At 55.2% G+C, this 9,868-nt stretch overlaps 1 protein-coding gene across 4 annotated transcripts in view; it reads right to left on the minus strand.

Moving 5' to 3' along the window:
• Window positions 1–7,105, minus strand: part of Wnt5b (Wnt family member 5B) — a 97,175-nt gene extending 90,070 nt beyond the window's left edge. The window contains exon 1 of one of the 4 annotated variants that reach the window (XM_060384035.1): window positions 6,964–7,105. The gene's annotated coding sequence lies outside the window, so the exon portion shown is untranslated. Of the gene's footprint in view, window positions 1–5,875; window positions 6,146–6,415; window positions 6,743–6,963 lie in introns of those variants that run through there. The other 3 variants (XM_060384034.1, XM_060384033.1, XM_060384037.1) reach the window with 3 other exon arrangements.
• Between the last annotated feature and the right edge of the window lie 2,763 nt (window positions 7,106–9,868).

Below are 9,868 nucleotides of genomic sequence, written 5' to 3' on the forward strand. Positions count from 1 at the left end.
TTCCTGAGCACTTTTATCTCAGCGAAGAACACGGCGAACAGGGGAGGGCCCAGATGTGTAGCAAGAGTTGGTAAGTGGTAAGGGTCGGTAAGGTGGTGACAGCGCACAGGTGTCCACACAGCATCCAAAAGGCATCAGAAGAAGCTGGTGAGAGGTGTGTGGAGGGAACCGGCCTGGAAGACCGAGGGCAGGCCTTGAAGGGTTTGGCTGGCCATAGCTGTGGTTTGCTTGGCCATGGCTGTGGTTTGCTTGATCATGGCTATGTTTTAGGCTGTTGAAAAGTGGGGAGAGTGTTGCCCGGAAGCGTGAAGAGTCTCTGTGCATAGCAGAAATGATACTGAGAGAGGACAGAGCTAAGATCCATTTGTAGTGGCCCAGTCCTTAGAGCCGAAGTAAAGAGCAATATGGGGGACACAACCTCCACGCCCCGACAACCCAAGGGATTTCATCTGGGCTCTGGCAGATTGAAAGATTTGACCCCTCCCCTTAGGCGTGGCACACTGGAATTGATATTGCAGAGAACTGGGGCCCTGTTCCGTGAACCACAGACCCCTGCCTAAATAGCTCTATGTTCACTGTTCCTCCTTTGGTGGAAGGACCCCGACGGCAGCCAGCTTTTGTGACAATTCCAAGGTTAAAGCATGAGCTTTAAAAATCGTGAAGTCAAATGCTTTTTGGTGAGGATGTACTTCCAGGTCAGGTGTAGGTCACGCTGGGATGTGTGTCCCCACGCATGTGCATGAGCAGAAGTCAGAGGACACCGTTGCTGGAGTCAGTTCTCGTTTTTCCGTCTTTACTTAGGCTCCAGGGATTTGAACTCTGGTCATAGGGGTTATACAGAAAGCCCCTTTCCCTGTTGAGCTATCTCTTTGGTCTCATTTTCCTTGAGGGTCAGCAGGATCTGGGGTGAGGTACCCATAAAACAACAGAGCAGCTACTATCCTTTTTTCTATTTTTTTCCCTACTGGGACTGGAACGCAGAGACTCATGCAAGTTCTCCACCTCTGATCAGGCCACATCCAGCCCCAGCAGCTTCCGCCTTTAATGGAGATGGAGCCAGAAGCAGACGGCCAAGAGAGTGGTCCTTAGGCCAAGGTCAGGACAAGCCCTACAGAACTCCAGGCACAGCCACAGGCCTTACCCACCACCTTCCTCACACCCTGCCTCCAGCCACACGGAGGACCACTATGAAGGTACCATTTGCAGACTGCAAATATGGAAACTGAGGAAAAGAAGGCGGGTGGTCTGCCTCGCCTAAGACCGCATAGCTGGTAGTGGTGGTTTGACGGCGGGTATATACCCAGGCCCACTGAAGTACGTGAAGCCCTAGCCAAGCCCCAACTTGGTCTCTTGAAGTTTTTCTTAGATTTATATATTTTTTAATTTTGCGCGTGTGAATGTTTTGCCTACACATCTGTCTGTGCGCCGTCTGCATGCCTGGTGCCCTTGGTGTTCAGAAGCGGGCAGCGGATCCCCTGGAACTGGAGTTTCAGACGGTTGTGAGCCGCCAGTTGCTGGGAACTGAACCCAGCTCCTCTACCAGGGCAACAAGTGGTCTCAACTACCGAGGCATCTCTCCACCCCAGTCTCAGCTGGGTCTTGCTCAGAGTGTATCATCCCGAGTCCCTGCCCCTTCCCAGCCTTCCCTGCGCCAGCTCCTGCTCCTACCTGGGGGCCTCTACTCACCTCCTGGACGACATCTCTTTAAGCGCTCGTTATCTTGACTGATGGTCTCCAACCCCAAACAAGATTTCTGTGCAATGTTTAGTGATGCACTGTGACTCAAGATCTCCCAAGGAGAAACTCCTCAACAAATGTGGGTAAAGTGTGTAGACCCCCAAGGCACGCCCGTGATGGCGTCTCAGCTGTGCTCCAACCCCCCTTCCCCCCAGCATCGGCAGTCTCCTTCCCTCTGGGGTGAGAAGGAAGTGGGTTTAACAGGGTCTTTTCCTACACCTGTGCACTAGCTCAGGAACAGCACACGGAGAGGCAGGAGAGGCACAGCCCAGAGGCATAGCCGCTATGGCCCTCCCAGTTTTGAGTTCTGGGCTTCCCTGTCACGTGAGCAAGCGAAGTGAAGATTGACCACAGCTCCGCCACCAGCCACAACAGCTCTGTGACGCTCTGTGCTGCACTGTGGCTCTGAACACTCTCGACAAGTTTCTTGGGGAACTTCTGGGTAAAGAGGTATTGAAAACTTGCCTTCCAACAGGACTCAAGGCAACTCTGGCTTGACATCTGCAGACAAGTTGGCGGGGAGCTTTGGAGGCAGCAGCTGGTATACCAACCTTCTAAGCCACTGCCTTTTCTAACCCAGACTCAGCCAGTCACTGCCCACGGACATGGCTAGACCTACTCTGAGCTTATGAACCACACGGACAAGAACAACCACTTAGGAGTTTGTATTCTGGGCACAAAGAAGCTACTGAGAAGAAAAGGCAGTAAACTGTCAAAGAGTGAACTCAAAATAAAAACAAACGTCTTAACTTTTGATTCAAACTTTAAAACCCCCAATGAAGCCGGGTGTGGTGGCGTACACCTTTAATCTCAGCACTCGGGGAGGTAGAGGCAGGAGGAGCTCTGTGAGCTTGAGGCCAGCCTGGTCTACAGGGCAGTCCAGGACAGCCGAGGCTACACAGAGAAACCCTGCCTGGGAAAAAAAACAAAACAACCTAATGAGATGCCTAAATTGCAAAACAAACAAACAAACAAACAAACATCAAAGCAGGCACCTGCCTCCAAGTCACCTGAAGCTACAGACAGAGAGCCCTGTCACAGTCTTCAGGATGTCTCCTTGCTAGGCGGGACCAGCAGACCAACCTAAGTCTCTAGAGGTGTGACCCACAGAACTTGACCGCGAGACAGCGCTCTGTGTAACAGGCACTGAGGAAGGACAAGGCCCCAGGCCCTGCTCTCAGCACCCTCCCTCCTCTCCAGTGGGAAACACCTCAGGACTTCCACTGCGTGCCTCCCTCCCAGGCCAGGGCCGAAGCACAGAAACCTCCACAGACTGCAAGGGCAAACTGTAGAGGAGCAGGGGTCGGAACTGAAGGGGCCTTTAAGACAAAAGAAGAGAGGCCATATGCACATGCCACCTCCAAAACAGAAATGAGGACAAAAACCCAAGGGGCACCCAGGATCAAGGCATGGGGTAGGTGAGTTCTCTGGGGTTTGGAGTTTGGGGATACCAAATTCAGGACAATACCTCTTTAGCACCCTTTAATGGTCGTAGTGCTTCCAGCACCATACTTGAGTGAGGGGACCCCAGAACCTCAGAGTCAGTAGCCCCTGAGGGCTTGACGCGACAGCTTCCGGGGAACTTTCCTGAAACCCTTCTTCCACGGCATCTGGAAAGGCGTCAGGGCGAGGCTCCCACCAGTGCTAACCCAGGTCCCAAATCAGCCGACGACGACGATGGGGAAGAGTTGAGAAGAAAGCCACAGGGGTGGGGAGGCAGGGAGGGGAGAGACCAACTTTAGAAAGTCTGAAAGAAGGCTCACACGGCACAAAAAAGACCAAACGGTAACCACAGGGACGAAGTCAGGAAACGCAGCCGCAGCGGCCGGCCAGTGGTCACAGCAGACGTGAGCCGGGGGGTCAGGCTGGGATTCAGAAGGCTGGGGTTTAAATTTAGCCAGGTAAACAGGCGCCCAGGGGTGGCGGAGGCCTGGGAAGAGCAGGGCAGTCACCTGCTCTCTGGCACCACGGGTGTGTCTCGCTGAAAGAAAAGGCCCAGCCAGAGCTGAATGCACAGCGGGTCCGTTTCTGGGACTCTACCAACATGCTGCTAGGGGAAGCCGGCATGCTTCGGGGAGAGGTCCAGGCCCTCATCCTGGTCACCGTCTCTCTGTCCTGGATTCTCTGGACTCCCAGATACAGTCTGAAAATGCTCAACAGAAACCAGCCTCGGATGCCCAGAGGTTCTCAGTACCCTCACCACACAGGGATTTTCACATCTCCTGCCGTCCCAAGTCAGGAGTGGCTTCAATTACGACCGGTGCTTATTACATCACAGCGGAAGCCCCGAGGACCTCATAAGGCATGGGGCTGGTAGATGCTGAGGACTTGTCTGGAAGATTAAGGAGAAGAGCGACAGCGGTGCGAAAAGGAACCAGGAGGGCAAACTCCGGACCATGGACTGCTTCTCTCCCCCCCACCCCCGCCCACTACAGACGTCAGAACATAGTAACCCAGAACCATCCTAAAAGTCAAAGTCAGAAGGTGCCAGCCTGGCCTCTGCCCCTTTGAAAAAGAACAAACAACAACATTCTTTTTAAAAAACCCAGTCAGGGCTAGGAATGAGCTCAGACACTTGCCTGGCATGCTCAAGCCCGGGGTTCCAGTGCAAACAAGTAAACAAAATCTTTCAGTTGCCACTAGGCTAAGAGAAGCGGGAAATACACAGGCAAAGAGCAACCCAAGATTTGTTTTTCTTTTCACAGTATCTGTCTCCCAGCAGTTTTAGGAATATTCTGTTTGTGTATGTGTGTGTATGTGTCACACATGTCTGTCTGTGCTGGGGATGGAACCCAGAGCCTGAAACACACAGTAAACACACACTCTACTACCGAGCTACACTCCAGCCTGACCCTTCAGCTCTTATGCTTTCTAGACAGAAAATGTTTACCGAGGAGGACCGTTTCGGACCAACAAGAAGCCCTGGAAGGTGGCACAACCACACAAACCCTACAGAGGTAGCAAACACCATCTCTCACATACTTAAATACTCAGAGTATCTGAGCCCGGGAAAGCAGGAATTCTACAGATGGGAAAGGGCCAGCTGGCTCTCCCAAGCCTGGATGGGCTCTGTTGGCAAGCCAGTCCCCACACTGCGTCACAAATCCTCTGGTTGTCTTTAAGAGAAGAGGGAGGGGAAAGGTAAAGAGGGCTGGGTATTTGGTTTTAATCCCAGCACTCGGGAGGCAGAGGCAGGGGCAGGCGTTATCTCTGAGTTTGAGGCCAGCCTGGTCTACAGGGTGAGTTCTGGGATAGCAGAGCCACATAAGGAAACCCTGTAAAACACCACCAACAACAAAAAGCTGAAAGAGGATGCCTGTCATAGCCTCTCATGGTGTCTGCTACCTGCATCTTTTGGTTAGCAGTTCCAGCTTTGGGAACAATTCCTTTCTTGGGCTCCTGCCCTTCCACCTCTTCAGTAGACACAACACTGTCTTACTCCTCAGGAAACTGGCCCTCATGGTCTCTGGGCATTGATTTTTTGCGCCTCCTCCTTGCTATTTATAACTGCCAATCACGTGTCAAAGACAGTTGTGACGCTATTTTGAAATAAAAGAAAGTCATCACCCAAACTTCCCCACCCCGCCTTGCACCAAGGTGGGGTGTTTGCCACATCAGGCCTGTGGTTACCGGATCCGCATCGCATCTCCAGCCTGTGCCCGAGATCAGGGTCTCGTTTTGATAAACGAGCAAGCTCTCCGTGTGAGCCCATACAACAACAGCCGCGCAGGGGAAGATGCTCGCTCTCTGAAAGTGTACCCCTTACTCCAGGAGCCCCGCCTGGCCAGTCACAAGTAGGAACCCTAAGTTTCCACATGGGCCTGCCTGCGTGCTGGTATCTGGCCAGGAGAAAGCCCCTGCGTGCCGGCTGTCTCTGCTCCTATACTGACAGAAAGGGTACCACAGCTCTGGCAGAGGAGAGTCTGTCTCCGAGGCGGCCTGAGTAGTTCAGGAGACTGGTACCTTGACTCCGGGCTCTACCTTCCAGGTACCAGGCTGAAACCACCCAGGGTGGCAGCCTCCGAAAGCTTCGCCAACGTGGCCTGGTAGCAAAAGCAACGAAAAAGGACCTTGGTAATGTAGGGGGAATAAATGCTTCCTCCCCATCCCGAACCCTCAACTCACTGAGTAAACTCACCCTGGGCCTGAACCACCTCAGTTTCTCCGCCTGCAAAACTGAACCAGCCGTTCCAGAAGCCAAGTGAGCAGAGTCCAACAATGATCCGCGAGGATGCAATACCCAAGAAAGTTGGGTCCGACCAGAGTGCCGGGCCAGATACCCTCGGCGGCGCCCCGTGAGGATGGAGAGAGAGGTGCAGAGGGAACGATGGAGAACCAGACAGTACCACGTCTCCAGGGCGAGACCCGCTCTGGCCTGGGGCAGGGACTTGGGCTAAAGTCATCCCTTCGCAGTACCTGTCGGAGACACTCGGCGCGCGCGCGCGGAGGACCGCAGCTGGGCCCCTCCGAGCGGGCGGGGAGCAGCGGAGCAGCTCTGCGCAGCGGCCCGGGTGCCAGCCCCCGTCTCCCCGGCCAGGCGGCCGCCAGGACGCCCGCGCCCCACCTGCCCGCGCCAGGCACCCGCGCGCGGCCCCAGCTTTGTTCGCGGCGCCGGTGGCCGCGCGCCCCTTTCCCGCCACCTGGCCGCACAGCGCCCCCCGCCGGCTCCAGAGCTTACCTGCCGGGGGCGGGGAGGGAGGATGCCGCGGCGTCGGGTGGGCCGCGGGCCGGGGCAGCGTCGGCTCAGCGCGCGGGCCGCTCGCGCAGCCGCCCCGCGCTCCTCATGGGCGGCGGGAGGCTGCGGGTCCGCCCAGGGGGTTGGGGTGGGGTGGGGTGGGGGCGCCGGGCTCCCGGAGTTGCGCGGGCTCAGAGGCGTCCCCCGCCGGCCACCGGCCGGCCCGGAGCGCGGGCGGGACCCCGGGGAGGGGGAGTTTCGGGCCCGAGGTAGCGGCGCGCTCGGCGGCCCCGGCTCGAGTGCAGCCAGCGCCGGCGCGGGGCGCGCGATCCCCGGGCTCCGCCGCCCGCGCCCCGCCCCGCCCCGCGCCGCCTCCCCGCCCCCCGCGGCCCGCGGCCGCGCGCGACGCCCCCCTCCGGAGGGCTCCTCCCCGGCGCCGCCGCCGGCCCGGCCCCCCGCACCTGCCTCCCTCCCGCGCCCCTCCGCGCCCGCCGGCCCGCAGCGGAGCCCGGCAGCCTCGGGTGGACGTGGAGCGCCGACGCGTGACTCACCGGTGCCCTCCGGGCTCCGAGGCTGCGCGGCGACCCCGGGGACTGTTTGCACCCTGCACACCCGGCTCTCCCCTGCTCGGTCGGGACCCCCACGGGCGGCTCTCGGGCCGGGACTCCGATGCCTGGGTTGTCCCGGAGGGAAAGGCTTCTCTCACGGACCCGGGGCTGGGTTGTTCTCCGGATAAACAGGAGGCACATAAAAGGACCCTGCCGTTAGTAGCCTGCAAAGGTCACTAGAGGCCAGTGTTCGGCCTTAGCTCAGAGCAGAATTTAAACACTTTTATGGCGGTGCCTATAGTCTGTTAGTCTGCTGCCTCACGGAACTCCACAGTTGAGCTGCTCAAAGAACCGGAAAAGGCAAAAGGAGTTAGCAGAGGCTTTGGGGGGGGGGGGCAGGCCTCCAGCTGGGGGCAGGACCCTCGTTACAAGATGCCTACGAAGAGCACATGCTCCGAGTCCACCCTTGAGGCTGTGAGTGAGTCTGTCACTTTGCCGAAGAACTTGCCTCTGAATTCCATGCGGTGAGGGCAAGGAAGCAACAGTAATCATCGAAGACTGTACTTTTGACGTAGAAACCAAGCGAGGTGACAGAACCCCCTTCCCGAGGTCAGGGGAAGCAGAGAAGTTCCAGGCAGTTAAAGGGACCCGGGACTCATCACATCCATGAGGTGTATGGAGCTGTTGTTGCGGGGGGAGGATCTTCACAATAGGAAGAATTAGGGGATATCTTCAGCAAGTGACTCCCTAATTGGAGAGGAAGACTCTTGGAGTTGGGGCAGCAGCGGCTCAGGTACCCTGTAACTTTTCTCACTTGGGTGTGAGTGTGGCCTGTGAGACCCGGTCCAGCAGTGTATCAGTGACTTAGGATTGTTATGGGACCCTGCCCTCTCGGGCCTAGTTCAAGGGCTTTATCCTTGAGGACACATGAGGCAAGGGGAGAGCTGTCTAGAACAGGGAGAAAAGCCGAGTCTGCTTTGTCAGCTTACAAACGGGCTCTACTGTTTCCCTCCAGTGAAGCGTTTTTTCTGGGGAATGACTGCTTTGTGGACGTTTGGGAAAAAGCCTGATCGTGGAGAGTGTAATCGCCCCCAGAATGCTCCCTGGGAATGGAACCAGAATGCTGTCTGGGGTTCAGCTCATGACTTCGCACCATCAGGATGTTTAAAGTCTAGAGAAACAGGATGTGGGGAGGCAGGCTTCTAACTAGAATGCGCACACAGGGAGGCAACAGAAGGAAGCACCTCAGCGAACTGTCCGGCACAGCCCCGCCTTCCTTCCTTTGTCCACCTCAAATAGTGGCCCCCGTGGGAAGCCCTGCTCAGCTGAGACGTACAGCCTGGGAGGGCCACACAGCACCGGAGGGCCGCACAGCACCGGCCATGCGCTAGAGAGGTTTAGCTAATACCTGCACTCCCGAGGCAGGGCTGGCAAGAGGGCCCGTTTTATTTTGGTTGTCAGTCTGGCGGGACTGGAGCCTTGGAGGCAAATCTCTGGGCACGTCATTGAAGGGTTTTCTGGGTTAGGGTAGTCGAGGGGAAAGACCCACACTTAGTGATGGTGAGAATAAACAGAAGAGGGCAGGCTGAACAGCGCATTCAACACTCTTCTCCTAGACTGTGGATGTAATGAAGCCAGCCACCTCAGTCCGGGCCATGACGACCAAAACAGACACTTTCTCAGTTAAGTTGCTTTGGTCAGGGCATTTTGATCACAGAAGAGCACTGTCCTCAGCTGTGTTTTTGTTGTTTGTTTTGGTGTTGTTCATTTCTCTCAAATCAAATACATCCTTAGCATGTGATGTTTAAAATGAAGGAAGCAGATCAGGAGTGGTGGCACCTGCCTTTAACCCCAGTTCTCAGGATGCAGAGGCAGGTGGATCTCTGTGAGTAAAAGGCCAACCTGGCCTATAAAGTAAGTCCAAGGCCAGATGGTCTACAAAGTGAGTTCCATGCTGGCCAACACTGCACAGTGAGACCTATCTCAAAAAGACCAGATAATACTATTAAATGACATATAAAAAGAAGAAAGGACTACACAGTGAGATCCTGTATCAAAAATAAAAGAAGAAGCTGGGCAGTGGTGGCACATGCCTTTAATCCCAACACTCAGAGGCAGAGGCAGGTGGATCTCTGTAAGTTCGAGGCCTGCCTAGTCTACAGAACGAGTTCCAGGAAAGCCAGGGCTACACAGAGAAATCCTGTCTTGAAAAACATAAACAAACAAACAAATAAGTGTGTGTGGGAGGTGGGCAGATGGAAGGGAAGGGAAGGCAGGCCAAAGAGAAAATAGGAAATAACAGTTGGCCCTACAGCGATGTCTAATGGCCCTGGTTCTGACTACTGAAGAGATTGTCCTCAGCACGCACAGGTCAACAACCACGCTTGGGGGTCCCTTCTAAGCCAGAACAACTGAAGTGGAAAAGAGGACTCCTTAGCTGGGCCTTGCCTCCAGGTCACCTTTCCTGATGTCCCAGTACAGAGCAGGACGCCTTGCCTTAACCAAGCCGACCTCTTTAACCGCTATGTTCCCCTTTTCAGTATGTACCATGACTGCCATCTTGAAATTCCTAGTGCTCTTTTTCTCTCCAAATGTACACTTTTTTATTTCTTTCTGCTGTGCTGTTGCTCTTTTCCATTGTAAAGCTGCATAAGAACAATAGGTAACAGCTGTGGTACAGTCTCACTTATTATTCAGTCCTAACATTTCTTCCGCCAAAGAAATTGGTCTAGTATTTGTTAATTCAGCCTCTTACAAGTTCTCAGGACAAAGGCAGAACCCAGTCAGACTCTTTTTTAAAATATAACCTCACTGGCCTCTACCCCAGTATCTGATAGAATCCTTGGTCTCCTCTGAAACCACCTGAGCCAACTTCTACTGTCCCCATTTCCCTTGGTCTTTTTGTCTT

The sequence above is a fragment of the Meriones unguiculatus genome, chromosome 5 (genome assembly GCF_030254825.1).
Source record: "Meriones unguiculatus strain TT.TT164.6M chromosome 5, Bangor_MerUng_6.1, whole genome shotgun sequence".
Lineage (NCBI taxonomy): Eukaryota > Metazoa > Chordata > Mammalia > Rodentia > Muridae > Meriones > Meriones unguiculatus.